The following is a 22,073-nucleotide window of genomic DNA, read 5'->3' as shown; positions in this document are numbered from 1 at the left end:
ATTAGGAAAAAGATTTTGGCAATGATATACGTAATTGAAACACTTCAATAAGAAAAAGATGAATAGGTCTGTGTGGCAAGATGGTGATGGAGTAGCATTCCAGAGGGACTCTGCAGAAATCAGTGGAGGAGAGTCACTGAGAGGGAAATATCACTCTTCTGGGTCACAGGCAGAGCATCTTAAAGATGAGCAGACACTAGGTCTTGAAGAGCTGTGGGGTTTGGGCTACTACTGTAGAGGTTGGCTATGGCTTAGCCTTTCCCCTGCCACAGTCTCGGCTGGATCTGAGCTCTCTTGGCCAGCACAAAGGCTTAACTTCAACACAACCACAGCTTACTGCTGCCTTTCAGCAGGGTTTAAACCCCTCCAGCCCCACAGTCAGGTGACTGGGGCTGTTATTTCTCTCTCCCTTCTTCCACAGTCTAATTGGCCTCGGTACCCACCACCTGGTCTTTTTTCTTTCTTGTCTTTCCTTTCACATGTCACTGCTGGGCTCCAGGTCACTGCTCTTTGCCTAGAGCAACTGCATCCATCCTCCACTCAGCTGGGGCAGCTCCTGCCCACTTGCCCTCTGTAGCCTTACAAGCAGCTGGGGAAATCTTGCCTGTCTTCTGCCACACCTCAAATGGGGGAATCTCCCCTTAAAACATCTAGGAGAACTCCCATCAACCCTCCAAAGCCCTGTAAGCAGATGATGGAAATCCCAACCACCCTCCACGGTGCACCATGTGGCTGGGAGGGTCCCTGGGCCCCTCCCCGTCCTCTGTGGTCCCACATGGCTGAGGGAACTTCCTCCTACTTGCTGCCGTGCTTTACACAACTTAAGACAGCTCTGTGTGAGCCCTCTCCAGTGTGCCATACTGCTGTGGGAGCATCTGTGTGACCTATATGGGAGATCTTGCTACTAGAACAATTCCGTCTGTTATCTGCAGTGCTCTACACTAAAGTGGGCACACCCATCAACACTATGTGGCAATCCCGCTGCAGGAAGCACCCCCGCACTTCCCCTGAGGTGTTCCAAGCCGCTGTGGGCCACACCACCATGGCTTCCTGTAAGATCATCCAGTGCAGTGTCATCCTCCCCAGTCCACAATCACCCAACCAGAGTCCCATGAGAGGACCATCCAACGTAACCTCTAAATAACAGGATACGGGTTGGCTAGGTAAGGAGTAAAACCACAGGAGGAAAAAGTGGTAGCCTGACCTAGTACATTTAGCTGCAGGCAGTTCAATGACGCACTCCAATGAGTTTTCCAAAGTAGGAGACCAGTGCTTGTTGACTTTCTGAAAAATGGCACCAGGCTCTTCTAAAACAACACAACACAAACAGCAACCAGCCACAAAAACCTCAATGAAAAAACAGGAGAAACAAAAGGCAATGCCAGAAGTCCTGAACATAATGACATGTATAGTAGAAGCAGACATTGATCTGCAAACAGAAAGCAATCTTCAGGATTTCTGCTTGGAGTTATACAGAATATGAGGGAAGCAATATAAAAAAAGGATGAAATGATAGAGGAGATAAAGGCCACGCACCAAAGGGAAATAAAAGACCTCAGGGACAAGATAACCAAATCCAGTAGTGAATTCACAGACTTCTCCAAAAGACTTGATGAGGCAGAGAATTGCACCAGTGGCCTAGAGGATAAACAGGCAGACTTCAGCAAATGGGAAAGGCAGTTAGCCAAGATAATCAAAGAAACTGAAGAAAAGCTGAGAGCCATGTTTGATGCTATGAAGAACAACATCTGAATAATTGAACTACCTGAACAAGGCACAACAAAAGAGTCAATGGCATAATAAATAGTGTAGAAATTCTTAGGGGAAAACTTCTCCAGATTAATAAATGAAAACTAGGCAACTATTCAGGAGGCCAAAATAACACCAGCTGGACTGAATTCCCAAGAAGAAATCACCAAGGCATATAACAGCTATTCTATCCAACTTAGAGGAAAAGGACAGACTCATAAGAGCAGCTAGGGAAAATAGAAACAGTTACCTATAAAGGAACTCAAACAAGAGTCTGTTGAGACCAATCAGCGGACACTGTGAAGAGGAGAAATTGAAGAAAATAACACAAACCCAAGAATACTCTATCCAGCCAAATTATCAAGATAGATGGAGAAGTTAGAGTCTTCCCAGACAGGAAAAACTCAAAGACTACGATAAAAGAAACTAGCCCTACAAAAGATCCTTATCTAACCGGTATGGGCAGAAAAACATCACTCACCAAACAAAAACAAGAGACTGCCACATAAAACAACTCCACCCAGATGTAAACAAAGAGTAAAGAGCCCCCAAGATAACAGTGGCAAAGAAAGGCAGAATGAACCACACACAAATGGACAACACACTGATAAGAAAGGGAGGTAGGAAAACATTCAACACAAAAGGTACAAGATGACATCACAGAGTCCACAGCTGGATATAATAACCCTGAATAACAATGGACAGAACTCAGCCAATAAAAGGCAGAGGTTAGCAGCCTGACTTAGAAAACACAACCCCTTGGGCTGCTACCTATAGGATACACATCTTATGATTACAGACAAAAATAGGCTGAAGAAAAATATACCAAGAAAACGGCCATTCAAAAAAAAGCAAAGGTTGCAATCCTAACCTCAGATTGTAAAAATAGTTCCCAAGGTACAAGCCATAACAAGACATAAGGGGTAGGGGCACTATATAATGTTCAAGGGAACAGTAGATGAAGAACCAGTGAACATAATAAATATATTCATGTTCAACGCGACGTCCACAAAATTTATCAAACACTCCAAAAGATGATAAAAGAAATCACAGGCTAACAATTATAGTAGGTGACCTTAATACACCATTCTCTGAGAAAGATCACAAGGAAAGAAGCTTAACAAGGAGGCAACAGATCTAAACATTATGATTAAATGACTTGACCTGATAGATATTTTCAGAACGCTCCACCAAAATGCAAAAACACCCTCATATTCTTTTTAAGCCCCCCATGGCACATACTCAAAGATAGACCACATGCTGGGACATAAGTTGAATCTGTGTAAATTCAAACATAAAGAGACCATACCGACTTCTCTCTCCGACCACTATAACATAAGGCTGAAAATCGACAGAAGGATGATGAAGAAAACAAGGGAAAAAATTGTAAGAAAAATAACTCTCTTTTGCAAAAGGAGTGGTTACTGGCTCAGAAAGATATGAAATTAGAAAATTTCTAGAAACCAATGAGAATACAGTTACCAATACCTTTGAGACAGCAAAGGCCGCTATCAGAGAAAGTCTGATAGTAATATGTAAGCACATGAAAAAGAAAGAGACGTATGATTGATGTGCTGACACAAAACTTACACCAATTAGAGCAGTCAGCAGAATAATCCTACAAATTGCAAAAGAAAAATAAAAAGGGCTGAGATTCATGAAAGGGAAAACAAGAAAATTATGGAAAAAAGAAATGCAGCTAAAAGCTGGTTCTTTGAAAGGATTAACAGAATCAAAAGACCATGGAAAACCTAACCAAAGAAAGGAAGGAACAAATTTCAATAGCAAGGATGAGGAATGAAACAAGGGACATTACAATGAACCCTAATAAAATCAAAAGGGTAATTGCACAGTACTATGAAGGACTGTACTCCAATGAGTTCAACAGCTTCTCACTCCCCGCTATCACGACCTCAGTGCCGCTTCCCAATCTAGACTAGACGGGAGCATGCGCATAGGCATAGGCAAGAGATAAAACTCACGACACATGGAACCAGGAACAGGAATGGGAATAGAGACAACAAAAGGGTAGGGGGAAGGGGGGCGAAGTGGGGAGAGAGGAGACACCAATAGCAATGAATAGCATATAATCCCGTACCCCCAGTCAGGGGGGAGAACAACAGAAACTAGAAGGGAAGGGAGATGGCGGTCGGAGTAAGATTTGAAAATAATTAACAATCTACAATGTATCAAGGGGCCACGAGGGTTGGGGTTGGGGGAGGAGAAGGGAGAGAAAAAAAGAGGAGCTGATCCCAAGGGCTCCATGGAAAGTAAATGTCTATAAAAGAAAGACAGAATATATGTACGGATATGTCAGATACAATTGATGTATAGATTGTAACAAGAGTTGTAAGAGCCCCCAATAAAATGATTAAAAAACACCCACACAACAACTTTGTTTTTAAAGAAAGATATACAGTAGAAGAATAGCAGCCGTCAAGTCTGGAGCACTGGGCCTGGTTTCTTGGGACATTCTTGTGGCTATAACATGAGGCCACTTTTAGATATCAAGTTGACCTTCCACACGCAGCAAGTAGACGTCATCAAATTAGAGGCTTTTCAGCAGAATCAAGGCTAAACGTAGAAGCCCGGTCTCTTCAAGAAGATACTCTCAGTGGTCTCCTCTTTCAACCTCCAAAAGGAGGGCCTGAACATGGCCTGCTCAAACCTCAGCCACTCTCATAGCCATCAGCTAGGTTGAGCTACACAGACACTGGTCACCTACAGTTCTGTCCATTCTAATGGTTGAACACCACCCTCTTAGCAGGTACAATGAGACAAGAAGTAGAGTTCTTTGGACTTTTTTGCACAAGAGGTCTAGAGACCTGCTGATGCAGCCAGAGGGTCATGCTTTTAGAGAAAACCCTAAGTTCCCCATAAGCTTTGACCCTGCCCCAGTGTAGAAATGGTTGGGGAAGAGGATGGGAATGAGCAAAGGTGAAGGTTTGGGTACCAACAACCAAAATGCTGGCATGTAAGACCCAATACAAGATTAATATGTGACTGCTCACAGCAGTCAAAAGAGTGAGTGCAGTAGAGCTGAGGATGGTGAGGGAACCCCCCCGGCCCAGCCCCCCAAACTTCCCTGGCACATACCCTGCACTTGAATTCATACTCCTTCAGGATCGCCATGAACTGTTCTTGAGAGAAGAGTGCAGTGCCATCTGGTTCCAGCTGATGTCAGACCCAGAAAGAAAGCAACAATACAGAGAATGGTAAGGCAGGTCCTCTTGGGCCAGGTTCCTGGGGCCACCTCCTCACTTTCCTTCTGGGAATCTAACTTCTACTTTCCAGTAGCTCTAGAAAAAAGCATCCAGTCTACCTACTTTCAAACTTGTTTAAAAGGTCTTGCCACCAACAGCGTTTTCTTAGGACCCGGAGCCTGTGGTGGCTGGGATGCACTTCTGCCTTGTCTCTGGTGCAACTTCTCCCTTCCCAGCAACGTCCTTAGGGTAGATGACATATGATGGCACCACGCTCTAAGTGCTCCTTTGGCCTCTCTGGCTAATCCCAAGTACTATTAGTGGGTCCTGGCTTTATCAGTACAGAGGCCATACTACGCGGGGTAGCACTAGGTCACAGTGACTTGTCATGAAAAGGGGAAAGAAAAAGATATTATATAGATTTCTCTCCATTACAGGATTTTTGTAAGGAAAAAAACCAAAGTTCTATCACCCAAGTATCATTTTCAAGACATGGCCCACACTACTGACCATGATTCTAGTTGAAAGACTCAGAATAAGCAGAAGCACTTGCCTTGTCCTTCAGCACAAACTCAAGGTCATTCTGCAGTTTCAGCACCAGCTTCTCTGAATCTGACTACTTTTCCACAACTTCAAAGATCTCCTTCTGCAATCGACTGTTTTCCTAAAAGATTCAGGCCAGTGGTTTAATAGCTATATAACGCAAGCAATGACGCAATGGTAAGTTTCTCACCTTTCCATAAGGGAGAGGTGTTACAGGGAGGCAAGCTGCTTTTCCTTGAAAGAGTTCCTGTAGTGGTGGAGGGTGTGAGGGCAGCTGTGTTGAAGTGAAATTACTTGGAATGGCTTTTCTATTCATGTCTTTGTAACTCCCACCAAATTTTGGGGCCATATCAAGCAAATAGGGTATGTGAAATGCTAACTGAGGGAATTTGTTGGTTTTCCCATTGCACTGTGTATATAAGAGTGAATGATAACAGTTGCAGACAGAAACATTCCATGTTAATCAAGATGGAAACACCAGGAGTGAGCACATGTAAGATCCTTGCCTGAAGTAGTGGAGGCACCAGAAGTATCAGAGGCCAAGGCACTGAGAACAGAAGACAAAGCAAAGGAGCAGTGCTAAGCTCATGAGGTAGAGGGCAGAGGTGCAACACTAAGAAAGAGATGCCTACCATCGTGGGTGAGAAGAGGCAATGCAGACCAAAAAACCTGTTTCCTTAACGTTCTGTAACTGGTTAGCTTCCTTAAGCAATTCTATAACCATGAACATTGCCTGTAAGTTTTTTTGAAGACGTTGCAATACATTATTGAACCCAACAGAGAGGTAGCGTGCCAACTGAGGGATGTTGGTATCAGATAAGGGTAAAAAAAGGATAGAGGGTCAAGGCATTCTGCCTTGTGGCAATTAGCTTGGGCTGGTGTGGCATTGGAATCTCCCCCTTCGTGTAGCTAGGAGGTCAGACGTACGGCATTTCATCAGTTGGTGTCAAGAGTGGAATTAACTGCAATGGCTCCAGGCTCATGAAAGCATGGGGTTTTACAAAAGAAAGGTCAGGGTAAGGGAAGTGAAAATTTTGATTCTTAGATTATTCCTTTGGTTATTCTTACTATGGACTGCTGAAAGGACAAAATGATCTGTCTTGGAAGAAATACAGCTATAGTGCACCTTAAGAGTCTAAGATGGGCACACTTTGGACATGTCAGGAAAGACCAGCCCCTGGGGAAGACATTATGTCTGATAAAGCAAAGGGACAGTGAAAAAGAGGAAGGCTCTCGATGCGATCGATTGGTACCATGGCTGCAACAGGAGGCTCAACGGGAAAAACTGTGAGGATATTGCAGAACCTGGCATAGATGCATAAGGTCGAAACCTACATGATGGTACCTACCTAAAACAATGGCAGTGCTTGAAAGAAATGTAAGAGGTGTCAAGGGCGTGAAAGTGCTCTGGAGTGGCCTGAAGGAAATACCAGGCTGGTTAAACAAAACAGTTAATAAGAAGGCCAGGGTTTCCTGGATGTACCCTAACAGAGGCCCAAGTCCGTAGACATACGAATGGGATAATCTGGGTGGAGAAAAGAACATTGAACTGAGTGTTTTTAAAAGGATGATGTATTTGGGTTTATGTGTTTAGCTGACTGTTGGATAGAGGTTTCTCCTGACTAGTGTTATAAATAGGTATCATGTGCGATAGAAACAAATACTCAGTTTTATGATTACAGAGAGCTTGTATGTTCACATTCAGCCTATTCTTATTGGATTTGTTAAAAGGGGAGTTAGGAATTTTCCCTGAAGAAATGGGTTTTTGTTTTAAGTCCAAGTAGAGTATTGGAGGCCTGTTGGTGTAGTAGTTACGCACTGGGCTTCTAACTGCAAGTTCAGCAGTTCAAACCACAAGACACTTCATGGGAGAAAGATGTGGCTTTCTATTCCTGTAAAGAGTTACAATCTTAGAAACCCACAAGGGCAGCTCTACCCCCTGCCCTATAGGCTGAATGGGAGTCAGAATTGACTTAACTGCAGTGAGTTTGGTTTGGTTTGGTTTGGAGAGAGCAGTGAAAGCTCTCACCAGTGTGGATGGAAGCCTCACCCAGAACCTTTGCTACCAGTACTTTTGCACTTATTTGCAAAGACATGCAGATCCACCCAGAACAACTGAAAGAATGAGTAGGAGAAAAATCGGTTTGGCCTTTTGAATTTTGAGCTGCCTGCCTTTAGAGTCATCTTAGCAGGGAGAAGTGTGTTCCTCTCAGAGAATGGCTCCTGACAGACTGAAGTTAAGGGAGCTGGCGGCAGCCTAGTACGCTCACTGTGCTGACACTTGGGTCCACTTGGGTGGGAGTGGTGGAACTGCCGCACTGATGACACAGCCTGCATTTTGGCATGTTCTATTGGCACCTGCTGATCTGGCCCCAGAAGCTAGAGATGAGAGAGAGGGGCTGGCTGGTCTGAAGTTTGAAAATGTGAGTGAAGAGGGGAAGACATTGGGAGATTTCATGAGTTGTGAATTATAAAGCTGATGATCAGGACCTAGGCCATGGGGAGTTAGGGTTGATGAGAATATATGAATTGGCCAGTTAATCTAAAGTACAGGGAGGTGTGTGTGAACTCCCAAGCTTGATACTGGTACCTATTTGATCTACCTTGGATTCTAGGGCTGAGTTGACCAGAACCCAAATGAATGACAAGATAAATGTTGACACTATGATCTGGCATACATTGCTCTAATTTGATGGCTTTCCCTGGATTGGATTATATTTATGGAAACAGATGCTCAAAGTTTAAATCATAAATAAAGATTCTTCTGATCAAAAATTTGCTTGTCTCCTCAGAGGACTGGTTGTTAGGGATTGACAATTTAGCAATGGGATATCTAAAATAGGGAGTGGTAATGAAGTAGCTGGTTTACCAGTTTTTATGGGTGTATTAGTATCAATATGAAAAAGAAAAGAAAAAGAACAAGTCAAGGGAAAGTCCCCATTGAAGAGTGTCCTCTTTTCACCATGGGCTCAGGTAAAAGGAGGCGAGGAGAAGATGCTGGTTTGATGATATGACTGAAGTACGAGTGACTGTTAGCAGGGTCACCACGACTGTGAAAACAAATCCTAGATGTCAGTGGGCAGGAGGCAATTCTTCATGTATTAAAGGAGCAATGTCTAGAAGAGCCAAAAGGTAGCCCGGGGTGAAGTGAAATGATCCAAAGGGCTCTTCTATCCATATCTTTGTAACACTCATCAAATAATTGGGTGGGACTAGGCAAATCAGGTATGTGAAACACTCATAGATGGGTCGGACAGTGATGCCCTTGCACGGCATCTCAGTAGCAGAGAGAGAGAATCCTGTGTCCATCAAGAAATAAGAGCCATCAGTGGGGCACATGTGAGATCCATGCCGTAAGTCGTGGAGGCAGCAGAAGCCCTGGCACTGAGCACATGAGACAGAGCAAGGAGCAACACTGAGACCACGAGGCAGAGTGGTAGGCTTCCTGGCCCATGGAACAAAGCAGAAGCCAAGGGACTATGCAACTGAGAGGCCTGGGACCAGAGAAAGAGGTGGTTATCAGCATGGTATTGTAGACAAAAGACCTGTATCATTAACATTTCCCTGATTAACTCGATAATTGTGAATATTGTCTGTGAATTGTATGTGGTCACTGAAATAAATGACCGAATCTAGCTAAGAAGAGTGTTATGGGAAGGTTAGGGATGGTTGGCGTTAGAATAGCATAAAGATGGTGGGGGGAGGCATCTTTAACTTCTGCCCTGTGCCAATTGGCATTGGGTTGGTGTTGGAGTCTCCTCTTCTGTGTGTAGCCAGAGGAGGTGCGTGGTGGCCCCCATAACATTTCTTTAGTAGACCAGCTCCTAAGCCAGACATGCAGACACTGAAGTGCCCAGTGCTTTCCCACTGCCGCTACTTCTCCCACTTCAAGAGCTCAACAGCAATAAGCTAGGAAAGAAGATTAGAGACAAATGATTTCAGGGTGTACTTCTAAATAAGAGATCTGAAATAACATCAATGCAGTCCATATATCCAGTCAGGGAAAAGTCCAGTGTTTACAGACACTTGAAAGCTGCAATGACGAATCAGAAGGATGTGGAATTACTTCTGAGACACAGTGTATAACTAAGAGGTAAGGCTCTGCTGAGTGCTCCGCAGGGTTGAAAAGCCAGGAGCTGGAGTAAGGGAGACAGACATCAAGGGAGGGAGGACAGGTAGAAAGGGAGAGAAAAAAGGAGCCAAGATGAAAACGGAGAAGGCAGGCAGGCTGGAGTGCAAAAAGGACTGGGAAGAAAGTCCACCGAGACAGTCAGCTCAGCTACTTCTGCCTCTCACCTGCTATGCCATCCTCTCCCCAGAGGCCTCACAACTAAGACAGGGATTCAGGGCCTTCCTGTCTCTCCTGAGAAGTAATCCCTGGGGATCAAGTGCCGGCTGTGGTAAGGACTGGGTGGCACACACCCATGAACCTCTCAGCTCCTGGAAATACAGTGGGGCTCCTGCTAGGTGAGCTTCAGGTCCTGGCTTTTTTTTTTTTTTTTGCTAAAGCCACAATATGTTCCTGGTCTCTGGGGATGCAGGCGTGCCAGATGCTGTTGCAGACCTTCCCTGGCCCCTATCTACCAGCTCAGAGCTGCAGGCAATAGCCACGAAGTAGCTATACTACCCTAGAGCTGGCTGGGGCAATTGTCAGGGAACACAGTTGTGAGGAGAAAATCAAGCTTTATGTACTCCCAGCTTTGTGCACATGCATTTTCTTTGTATAGCACCCTCATACCTTTAGCACCAATGATAGCCTCTCTTGCAAGCAGGCTTCCTCCCTGTGCAGGGCTTCAAGGTCCTCCTCCAGCCTAGCCCTCTGCATGCTGGTCTGCTGCCAGAGCAGCTCTTGTTCCATCTCCAACTCTGAGCGAAGCAGGGCCAATTGTCCACAGTATCCCTGCTCCAGGTGTCTACAATACCCACAAAGGAGAGACTGAGGGTACCTTTTGGGACACCTCCTTAAACTACCTCCCCAGTGTCACACATGGCCTGGCCTTCTGGAAGATTGTATATCTACTGACAGTTTTAGGCTTTATAGCCGCCTGTTTGATAGAAAGTATGAGTGTTCTGAAGGCAGGGACCAGACACTGGACACCACATTCACTGCTGGTCCTTCCAGGAGAACATGACCCCACACAGAGGCAAGGTGCCAAGGGGCCAACCTTTTCACCACGCCAGGACTCTGCATCATTTATGACGTCTCTCTCACTCTCTCTGTTTCCTGAGGCACATGATTGGGCCTATGCACAGTCATCAGAATTAGGAAGCTCGACATATTGTGTTGGTCATCCCTCCATGCTAGACAGGGCTCATTACCATTCTCAGGTTAGAGATGAGGAGACCAAAGGACTCAGCTTACCCAAAGGGCAAGGGGCTAGGGGCAAGGAAGCAGGATTCTAAAAGGGCATGCCCCACAGACATCTTGCCCACCAGTGAAGGAAGACAGACCAGGGAGCAGGCAGCCAGTGTTCTGACTTCTGGCATGAGCCAGTATGAGAGAAAGAGAAATGTAGAAGATCATTTCATGTAGCCTCAGCTGTTTCCAGCAGAGCACCTTCAGTAAACAAAAGATTCAGGAAGGTGAATCACTAGCTGAGTTTAGCCACCTCTGGCCAAGACTTTTCTCTCAATAGGGGTGAAAAAAACCTTCTCCCTGATGCAGTGTGGATATATATGTGGCTAGGTTTTCTTACATCCTTTTCTCTGGCCTTGAAGCCATCACCAAACATACCATACAGAGTTCCCCCTAAGACTGTTCAGTATGAAGGATGATGAGAGGTAAGACTGAGGTGTTGGGGTACCTTCGCTGTGTTGAGTGCTACCTGCTGAACTCCTGAAGCTGTTTGCAAAAAATATCTTACATAACACCCATCACAAGCACAAACAATAGTTAAAGGTCTTCCTTGAGCTGAGGGCAGGTCCAACGGATTGAGCAAAGAGAGTAGAGGTAGGGTAGAGACGAATGTCTGCAGCCCATAGGCATATAGAATGAGAAGCCAGTGCATACTGCACCAGCCCCACCCAGAGTTCAGTTGATGCTTCTATTGTACCCTCATCTTTCAAGGAGTCTTGTGATAGCTAATTTCATGTGTGCCGTTGGGTAGGCCATGGGGCTCCACTGCTTATTAACATATTGGCTTAGTATTGCTATGAGGGCATTACATATGATTAGCATTTAAGCCTGTCAGTCCTCAGTAAAACAGGTCATGATCCATGATGTGTGTGTGTGTGTGTGTGTGTGTGTGGGGGGGGGGGTTATGCAATAAGTTGAAGGTTTTCCGAGCAGACGTTAAGGTTTCTGGAAGGAGAAGGATGTTTTAAGACCGTAGCCATCCTGCAGACAGTCTCCAACCTGCCATCTGACCGATGGATTTTAGAATTGCCAAGCCTCACAACCAGGAGGCAGTTTTCTAAAATAAATGAATCACGTGTATCCCTCCATGTTTCCACCCATATGAACACCCATCTATCGTACTGACCGTGTTACTCTGGAGGCCCCTGACTGATGGTACAAAACAAAAAGTCACATTTTCTGGTTTCTACTGGCTCAAGTAAGGCCTTCAATGAACCAGAACTATAGCACTGCCACTTGGGTAGCAGCTATTTGTCCTTCACCCACCCTCTGGCCAGGGTGTAGGGACCAGATTGGGGACAGCTGCTGTGATTCTAGAGGGCTACTGTGCCAGGCTCTGACCCAGAAGCTGTCTCGGTGGCACCTACTTGATCCTGCGTTCCGTGAGCTGTTCCATGGCAGAGTGGCAGTCATCCATCTCTGTCACAAACTCCAGGTTCCTCTTCTCAGCCTTCTCCAGGTCCTGTCTTGCCTTGTCTCGCTCCTGCACCATTTGCTTCATTTGCCCCCTGCCCACAGGAAGGAGACACTGTCAAATGTAGCTACTACTCTGTCAGCTTCCCACAGAAGCACATACCGTTGCAGGGCCCTCAAACTCTGGGTCTGCATAAACGACAAAAAACAGCCAACATGATGGTGTTGAGTGCGGGCTAGCCTTGTCTTTGAGTCTTTGAAGAATGGTTCTCTAATGGTGTATCCTGACATTAAATGACTTTATTCGTTTTGGTTTATATTATTGTCGACTTGCTTTTGAATTGAGGTTTTTTGGTGTTTATTTTGTTTTGTAGGATTTTCTGTATATGAAATCCGGGATAGGTGATCTATAGAAACAGCAATTAGATTAATAGCTCCTTCCGGTTGTGGCAGGGGAGACTGGGGGCTATGGGGAGTTAATAATAAAGGGTACCAGAATGAAGAAAATATTCTAAAACTCATTGTGGTGACGCCTACACAATTCTTTTAAAATATGTCTAAACCACTGAATTGTATGATACATGACTTATATGCCAACAAAACTGTTGGAAAAGTTATCTTTCTATAAAATACTATCAACTTTTGTCCCTGTGAATCTATTTAGCAGAACAACATGAATAACCCGTTGAGTGAAAGCAGAGCTCTGTTGTAATGGAACACGGTGCCAACTGCCACGTTGTGCTCAGTGAAAAGGTCTAAGAAGCAATTTTTTTTTTGTGCGCTTTCAGTCAATTGGCTTAAGCCTGGGGGCCCCATGGGCTGGTCTGGAGAACATTTGCACCTCCATAATAGCAAGAAAAATGTCAGTCACATAAGTTTTAAGTTGGATTCAGCTGCTTGGGATATTATTAAGGGGATTAGGTTAGGATTTTGAGATCTGGCTTTCTAAGCCTCTCACCAAGTATGCAAGACCTGTGGCAAGAATAACCGTAGGCGGCCCCTTGCTCATTAGGCCCTATTAGGAAGAGGCAAAGCGTCTCTCCCTACACCAGAGACCCTTTTCCTTGTCCCATCACAAGTTGCCTATAGAGGGTGGTGGGGGCAGGCAAGGCAGCAGCCCAGACCCTTGCCAGTCCCGGACCCCTGAGAACAAACCACACCCCTAGCCTTGAAACAACCTCTCCCAGCCTCTTACTGGAGGTAGCTCAGCTCCTGGTGGTAGGAGGCCAGGGCCGCTTGCTGAATGACACCAGTGACCATCAGGAGCTTGTTGTCGATAGCCCAGGCCAGATCCAGAAGGTTCACCTTCTCATCCACACTGAATTCGAGGCTCTAGAAATAAATCCCAAGGGACATTCAAGATGAGTTTAAGTCTCTCAACAATTTGACTCCAGACTCCATTTTCCTTGGCTCTCCCATTTGCCTGAGACTTTTCCTCTTGGGGCCGCCCCCACTCCAACTCCTAGGCTGTCAATAGGAGATCCCACTGTGCCTGAGCCAGGGACACATGAGGAAGAATATGACTCCATGCATAGTACTTCATGGGGATTAATAGCAAGAGAGGGGCCCTTCCCCCCACCTAAACCCAATAATTATAAAGGCTGTATGGAGCTATAGAGAGGAGACTTTGCCCAAGGCTAAGGGCACTGGAAGGAGCTCTGGTGGTGTGGTGGGTAATGCAATAAGATGTTAACTTCAAGGTCAACAGTTTGAACCACCCCATTTCCCTGAGGAATAAAGTAGAGGCTATCTATTCCCATAAAGATTTAAATTCTTGGAAACCCAAAGGGGTAAGTCCATTCTGCCCCCTAGCATCATGATGAGTTGAAATTAACTTGATAGCAAAGGAAAATTTGGAAGCAGTTAGAGATGAAAGGGTACTGATACAGGCACTTACAGAGAGCAGTGGCTAAATTAACTCTGCCAACTGCCCACCACTGTAAGCCACTAACATTCTTTCTTAAAAAAAATCATTTTATTTGGCTCATACAACTCTTATCACAATCCATACATACATCAATTGAGTAAAGCACCCTTATACATTCGTTGCCCTCGTCATTCTCAAAATTCGCCTTCCGCTTGGGTTCCTGGAATCAGCTCATTTTCCTTTTTTCCCTCCCCTTCCCTCCCCATTGCCCCCTTCCTCATGAACCCTTAATAATTTATAAATTATTATTTTATTTTACATTCTCCTTTTTTCTTATGCCACTTGGAGTTGAGTTTTTACCATTTCAAACTAAAAGAATTCTGGGAGAGACTCCTAACGTAATATATGTAAAGAATCCTGACACATATTTCATATCTCCATAATATCTATCTATCTATCTATCTATTTATCTATCTACACACACACACACTGATGATTTGTATTGGTAGAAAAATTATGTATCAGAGGACATGAGCCATGGTCAAAAGTATTACAGAAAATGAAATCTTCCTTCTCTCTCAGAATTTTGAAAAATAAACTTAAAAAGAGATGTTATGTGCATCTTACCACCCACATATACAGAATGAAACAATGAATGTTTAAAAATGAATCTTTGCTATATTTATTTTAAATTGACTACTGCACAGTGTGACACTAAGTCCAAGAGCAAGAGCTACACCAGGCTATTCTCCTGGGCCAGTTGCAGAAGAAATGGAGGAGCATGGGCAGGAAACCCCCATGGCTTCCAGGAATGCGAGGCTGGCCTGTGGAGCCAAGTGGCACAGTTCCCACCTAGGTCTTTTTTGATCAAAGGACTTGGCAGAATGCATGCCCTTATGTAGTGGTCAGTGCTGACTATATACATGCACCTTCTCTGACTCTGATGCCACCACAAAAGTGTGCTTGTTCCAACGCCCGTCGGAGTGCTGCCTTGTCCAAGCAACAAGCCTGAAAGGTTAGCATGGCAAAGGGGGAAGTATCTAATACATGAAAACCTACCTTCAGAGTGTTTTTATCACTGTTGTTTTCTCTGTATTTTATTTATGCTCTTTCAAAATTAAAATTTTTATATATTAATAGCCAAAAAGAAAAGTTTCCCGAGAATTTCCCTGTCTGGGATTCTCTGTTGCAGCAGGAGTAAGGAAGCCAGAGAGCAGAGGCCAAGCACAGTAACCCTCTCGGGCTCCCACCCCACCCTCAGCCCATTCTCAGCGGAGCAGCTGTGGCCATCCATTTCCAAACCTGCAAAATCTCCTTGCCATTTTGAATGCCCTCCTGGGCCCACAGAGCCACCACCTGCTCAGGGCATGCAAACCCAGTGCCGCCATCGATGCCGGAGAAGAGGTGCCGGTCTGAGCAGATGGACACGAGGGACGAAGTGGTCGTGTGGCAGCTGCTCTCCTCTGTGGTCTGTACACCAGGGACCAAGAAAGTGCTGTGAGCACGCACGTCTGTTCAGCCCAATCTCTTGTTTCTCGTGTCCCCCACTGCACAAACCTGCACGCTGCCTAGCAAGAACAACCTCACCAGTTATCGCTCTCTTCACTTTCTAGCAAAGGTGAGAGGGCTGGGCACAGTGATGTGATTCATCAAAGCAGCCATGACTGCTCTGGGGCCAGAAGGCAGCAGACAGGGCTTTCTACTCCCACAGAGAGCTACAGGCTTGCAAACTGCCAGGGCAGGCCTACTGTGTCCTGTATGGTCGCTATGAGTCCACACTGAGTCAATGGCAGTGAGGATGAGTGTGAGTTGGGTGTGTAAGTGCAGCCCGTGAACTATCCGCATCTCTCTGGCATGACGAACAAGGTACACAGGGCCTCACAAAGGAAGAGCCTAAAGAGGGGCTTGCCATCATGGAGAAATTCCTAAGAGGCTCCAAAAGCAGAGTGGGCTTCCCTGTGTGTGAAACTGCACATTACTGGGAATACAGAAGCAAGCAGCTTTCAGCTAAGCAAGCTAGGGGAGTCTTACGATGATGGTAAAGTCTCTCAAGCGGAAAGCTGACCTGCTACGTTCAGATATTCTATGAATCCACAAGGGCAAGAAATATTTCCCTTAAATTTTTTCTACCTCAGAGCCCTTTCCAGTAAATATGTGTTGTCAGGAATCCCTGGGAGTAAGAATGAGTGTTCTCCACGCCTTCAGGTCATCACATTTCTGCTCCAGGCATCCAGTGCCCCTGCCTCCCTCAGAGTAAAAACCACCTTGCTCCAACCTGCTCATGGCTCTTCAGCTACCCTCTCCTCACTGCCTTGCTGGCTGGGATCTGGATCTGGGACCCTCAATACCTTGCTCAATCACCCTTAACTCCTCTTTTCTGACACACCGGCTCGCTGGCCTCCAGATAGAAGGATACCTAGCTATGTTTTAGCCCTTTCAAGTCCAGCCCCACAGCTTAAATCATGCTCCTCTTGCTCTTTCTGGCTCATCCTGGACTCTTTCCGGTCCCTTCTCTGATGACCACCAGGCTTGTCCTAGCTATACTCTCCACCCTTCATCCCTCATCTTCTCCCAGCAGTACACTTCCTGAGTCAGGCTCAAGGGAGCAGAAACCTCCTCTGCCTGTACTCACTGAGTCACCAATTCTCTAATGAAAGAGCTTGTTCACCGAGCTTACTAAGCTACGCTGGGTGCTCTGCGTGCCAACTGGACAACACTCTAGAGCAGGTATTTTACTCTGTTTGCAGGTGGAAGAGGGCACCATGGCTATCAATGGCGAGTCCCTGATACTCAAATGCATCTGGAACTGCTATGAACCCTCTAGCCACTTACTCTAGAAAATATGAGGCTCAGAATGGGTTTCCCCTATACCATGTCCACCTGATTCTCCTGCTGTCATATATATATATATATATATATATATGACATCAGTACAGAGCTAGTATACCTGTTAGTAAGTAGGTTATCTATCTATCTATCTATCTATCTATCTATCTATCTATCTATCTATCTATCTATCTATCTATCTAACAGGTATACCACATGACATGGTCAAACATCACACTCTATAGCCAAACTGTGGAGACACACACAAGATATGGCACACTCTACTTTGAAATAATACAGGAGACTCTACCACCCTGGCCTCCTTCCAGTTTCTGCCCTAAAATGACAGTGCAAATGGGCAATTCTCAGGTGAGAGCTATCAAGAGAGGGGTAGGACTTTGTGCTCCACAAACGAAAGACTGAATCCGCCCACTCCTCAGTTTGACATTCTATGCCCCAAAGGTATTATATACTGTGTATACACTCATATCTCTGCAGTGAATTTAGTGTGGGTGTGTAGAGAGTGCATGTATATGAATATACTGTGCATGAATGCATACAGAATGTATAGTGAAGGGATGTGTAGGCACTGTGTTTATGATGTTTACGTACACTAGCAGTGTGTGTGGTGGGCATGAGTTTGTGTGCCTTACAATTTGTGTGCATATAGTAGGTGGTACCCCCTCAAAAAAACCCTGGAATTTTTTTCAGAGCTATGTATTTAATTTTTTTCCATGTACCAGTGACCGGGCTATGGAGGCTGCTGAAAAGGAACAGCCCCATGCATGCATCCCAGGATCGCTCTGGCCCATTGCCATCGCTAGAAAGCTGTATCTGCCCAACAGTGCCCAGCAACCATGGGGCATGCATTTAAATTCTTTTACAAAACAAACTTGTCACCTACAAAGTACTCTCAATTACACTTGATACATTTGTAAAATCTGCAATTTAATTCTTGGAAACATTTTTCAAACTCATCTGTTTGGATGGCTGACAGCACCTCCCTAGTGTTTTTCTTCACTCTTCTATGTCCTCAAATAGTTATCCTTCCATGTCCCTCTTCTTCGAGGAAACAAAAAAAAGTCACACAATGCAAGGTCAGGTGAGTAAGGTGCATGGGGCAAGAGAGACATTCTGCTTTTTGCCAGAACCTGGCACACTGAGATGGCTGTGTGAGCAGGTGCATTATCATGGTGGCAAAACCAGTCCCCTGTCTGCCATAAATCAGGCCTGTTTTTGCCGCACACTGTTACGAAATCTTTTCAGATCCTCTAATAGAAAGCTTGACTAACAGTCTAACCTGGTGGAACGAATTCCAAATGCACTACAAATCGACATTTTTATCTGTTCGATAAGATGATGGACGTCCAGAATGAGGTTTGCCATCAATCAACATTTCACCTCTTTTGAAATGAGAAAACTACTCATACACTTAGAGTTTTTCCCATAGCACTGTCTTTCTAAACTGTATTCAACATCACAACAGTTGCTTTGGCATTTTTCCTGAGGAGGAAACAAAGTTTCATAGCTGCATGCTGTTCTCTTAAATTCGCTATCATGAAAAACAAGGTTCCAGTGAAACCGCTTTTACAAAAAATTCACTGTGACCAGAGAGAACCTTCTCAGGTGGCGCTGCAACTCGGAGCTCTCAAAGAGGGAGAAAAAGTCATATTAGGAAAGGTCTACTCTGCCCAGCACAATTCCAGTTCTGGGAGGGTACCACCTTGTATCATGTGCATATATAGTGTGTGTGTATAGTTAAGTGTGTGTGTGTGTGTATGACAGACGCATCTATAGTTTGGGTGTATACATGTAGCATTGACTACATGTATCAGGTGTGTATATATAGTGGGTGTACATGTATACAGTGGATGGGTCCAAACTGTGTGGATATGTGTACAAGTGTGTGCTGTATGTAGAAATACACGTGACAGGAAGAGTAGATGGCTATGACAGCAGGATAATGGGTCAAGTTGCTGTGCTGAAAGACCTGTTAGTCTGGGTAGATTAGAAAAACAAATTCATAGACACTCATAGGTGTTAAGAGAAAGCTTTATACACAAGAGCAATTGAATATTGAGAAAAAATTTCACCCCAAGTCCAGATTAAGTCCATAAATCCAATATTAGCACATATGTCCAATCCCAATCTATAAAATCCTCCTCAGACTCACGAAACACATGCAATATGCCAAATGCAGGAAGATCACAGGCCAGTGGATGGAAAGTCTTGTGGATCCAGTGGCATTATAAACATCTCAGGGCTGGCATGAGTCTCCATGTGGCTCCATGGCTCTATCTGCCATCAGTCTAGCTTCATGTGGCTTGTCCGGAGGAGGATGAAGCACCTATCTGTATCTATCTGGCCTCTGTATCTATCTGGCCTCCAGTAAGCTATTTATCTCAGTGGCACGCCTAAATGAGGTTATCAAGCTGTGACCTGATTGACATGCTAGACAACACCCCTCAACAAGTTGACACCAGAATATGTAACTACCACAGACCAACCTTTGTCAAGTTGACACTTTTACACAACTTTTTACCCATACATAATTCTTAACAAAAAAATAATAAAATCATATCTGTAACTAACAAGATAAAACTAATAAGTGTACCATTCAGTATGTGCCATCCTCATTTAAACATATTATATAAGTGACAAAACAATATTCTATGCCTAAGCATCGCAGTTAAGGAACACACACTTAAACCTATAATCCTATGTACATATTCCAGCACCTATGAAAGTTTGTAGCCAACCACTTCATGCCTTTATCATCTCCATTTTAGGTATAAAATTTCTATACTGCCCACTTACATCAGCCGTGTTCTGAGGAACCTTCATCCCAGTTAGAACCTTGTGAACTCCCCATCCATAGTAAAGTCAAATCAGGACAGGCTATCCATGAAGTCTGCAGCAATATCTCTACTTCACAGGCTCAAACATCTCTTCATCTGGTCGGATTCTGGTCAACTCAATGTGGGCTGCTTCACTCAGCGTCCACATGGTGCCCATTGGTCACCTCGCTTCTAGACCATGGGCACTGTCACAAATTTTCAACAAGCCTAGCCCCCTTGCGCTAGATCATGAATTTCAGACCAGTCAACCCACTCTCGTTTTCTCTTCACGTTCCTGAAACAAGGTCCATGAGTGTCAGTGGCCAGACTCAATCTGTCTCTTTATTGCTGCATTTCGCCCACTTCCACTCAACAAGTGGATCTGGGTGGTCGCCTAGCAAGCAGTTCAGCCTGCCCACAGGCTCCCTGTAATATTCAGCCCCAGAGAGTAGTTTTCTTCATGGTTCCAGATTTTTTCCCAGCTTCTGACAAAACCACGAGTTCAAAATTTAAATATCCAAAGAGTTCCCTTTTTTCCCCCTGTCAATCTGTCAACAGCCCTTGGCAAGTATCTTCACCCTTAAATGTCCTCAACACTGAAGACACTTTTCTTTTCAGAGCTTATTTTTTCAAAGCCTTCTTTGCGGGTGTGTCCTAAACCCATCTAACAATCCAGTTTTAATGACGAGAAACAAGTGGGCTTACAAGCTCTCTATTTTCAAATTTCCCAATAATCATTTCTATCAATCATATATCAATAATAATAAACAGAAAAAAAATCAGTATAAACAGAGTAGCATCAGATCCTAAGCTCTATTCGTAAAACAGTCAAATTCGATGCTTATTTAGTTATCTTACTCATTATCTAAACGCTTCTATTGATAGAAAATATGGCATTAGGCCTCTGACAGCATCAAGCCAGAGCCAGGGTTCATTATTTATTTTTATTTTTTAAAATAATTTCATTGGGGCTCATACAACTCTTATCACAATCCATTCATACATCCATTGTGTCGGGCACATTTGTACATTTGTTGCCATCATCATCATTCTCAAGATATTTTCTTTCTACTTGAACCCTTGGTATCAGCTAAGCATTTTCTCCCTTCCTCCCCCACACTCCTGCCTTCACGATAATTTATAAAGTATTATTTATAAATTATTATTATTTTCTCATATCTTACACTGTTCAATGTCTCCCATCCCCCACATGTCTATTGTACGTCCCCCAGGTAGGGGGTTATATGCAGATCATTGTGATCATTTCTGCCTTCCCTCTTGTCCCACTATCATGTTCAGTCTTCATTTGGGTTTCAGTAATTCCTCTTGGTTACATTGCCCTTGATCAAGCCCTACCAGGCCTCCTACATATTCGTTGCCATCATTTTTGGATCACTTGTTGTTCACTTGTCCCTGGGCTTTTAACACACATGTCCTTTCCCCCACCTGTCCCTCACCCATGTCCCTGCAATACTGTCAGTCCCGTTTTGTCTTCCAGATGGTTTATCCTGCCTATCTTATCTAGATAGACCTACAGAGATAATAATATGCACCAAAAACATGACGGACCAAAACAAAGCAACAAAAGAAAACAACAACAAAAAAACAAATGACAAATTAGAAAAGAAAAACCTGTCAATTATTTATCTGTTCAAAGAAACAACTTTTAGCAGCACTAATTTTACCATAGTTTTCTTATTTTCCCTCTTCTGAATCTCAGCCATGATTTTTATTATTTATTTTCTTAATCTATTAATAGGTTTGTCCTGTTGACTCAGCTTTAGTTGCTGTAAATTTTGTGCCAGCATATCAATCATAAGTCTCTCTTCCTCTTTCATGTGTTCATGTATTGCTATGAGACTTCCTCTGATAACTGCCTTTGCTGTGTCCCATAAGTTTTGGTACACCATGTGCTCATTCTTGTTGATTTCCAGAAATTCCCTAATTTCATCTCTGATCTGGGCCAGCACACACTCCTTTTGCAAGAGAGTTATCATCTTCCAATTGTTTGTCCTTGTTTTCTTCATCTTCCTTTTGTTGGTTTTCCAGTCTTATGGCACAGTGGTCAGAGAGAGAGGTACATATATCAATGTGCTTAAACTTATGCAGATTCATCTAATGCCCCAGCACCTCTATCTTTGAATATGTGTCATGTGGGCTTGAAAAGAATGTAAATTCTTTTGTATTTGGGTGAATAGCTTTGTGCACATCTATCAGGTCAAATTGTCTAATTGTAATATTAAGATCTCTAGCCTCTTTGTTGAGTAAAAGCCCTAGGA

At 44.2% G+C, this 22,073-nt stretch overlaps 1 non-coding gene and 1 pseudogene across 1 annotated transcript; both read right to left on the bottom strand.

Moving 5' to 3' along the window:
• LOC142436126 (ninein-like protein) overlaps nt 1-22,073 on the bottom strand; it is a 91,225-nt pseudogene that overhangs the window by 44,918 nt on the left and 24,234 nt on the right.
• LOC142436128 (small nucleolar RNA SNORA84) lies at nt 17,690-17,821 on the bottom strand. Its single transcript, XR_012781791.1, has one exon. It is a non-coding gene; the product is annotated as a small nucleolar RNA SNORA84 (small nucleolar RNA).

Source organism: Tenrec ecaudatus, unplaced genomic scaffold (genome assembly GCF_050624435.1).
Source record: "Tenrec ecaudatus isolate mTenEca1 unplaced genomic scaffold, mTenEca1.hap1 Scaffold_158, whole genome shotgun sequence".
Lineage (NCBI taxonomy): Eukaryota > Metazoa > Chordata > Mammalia > Afrosoricida > Tenrecidae > Tenrec > Tenrec ecaudatus.
The sequence above is the reverse complement of the archived record's forward strand: the minus strand, read 5'-3'. Positions and strand labels throughout refer to the sequence as shown.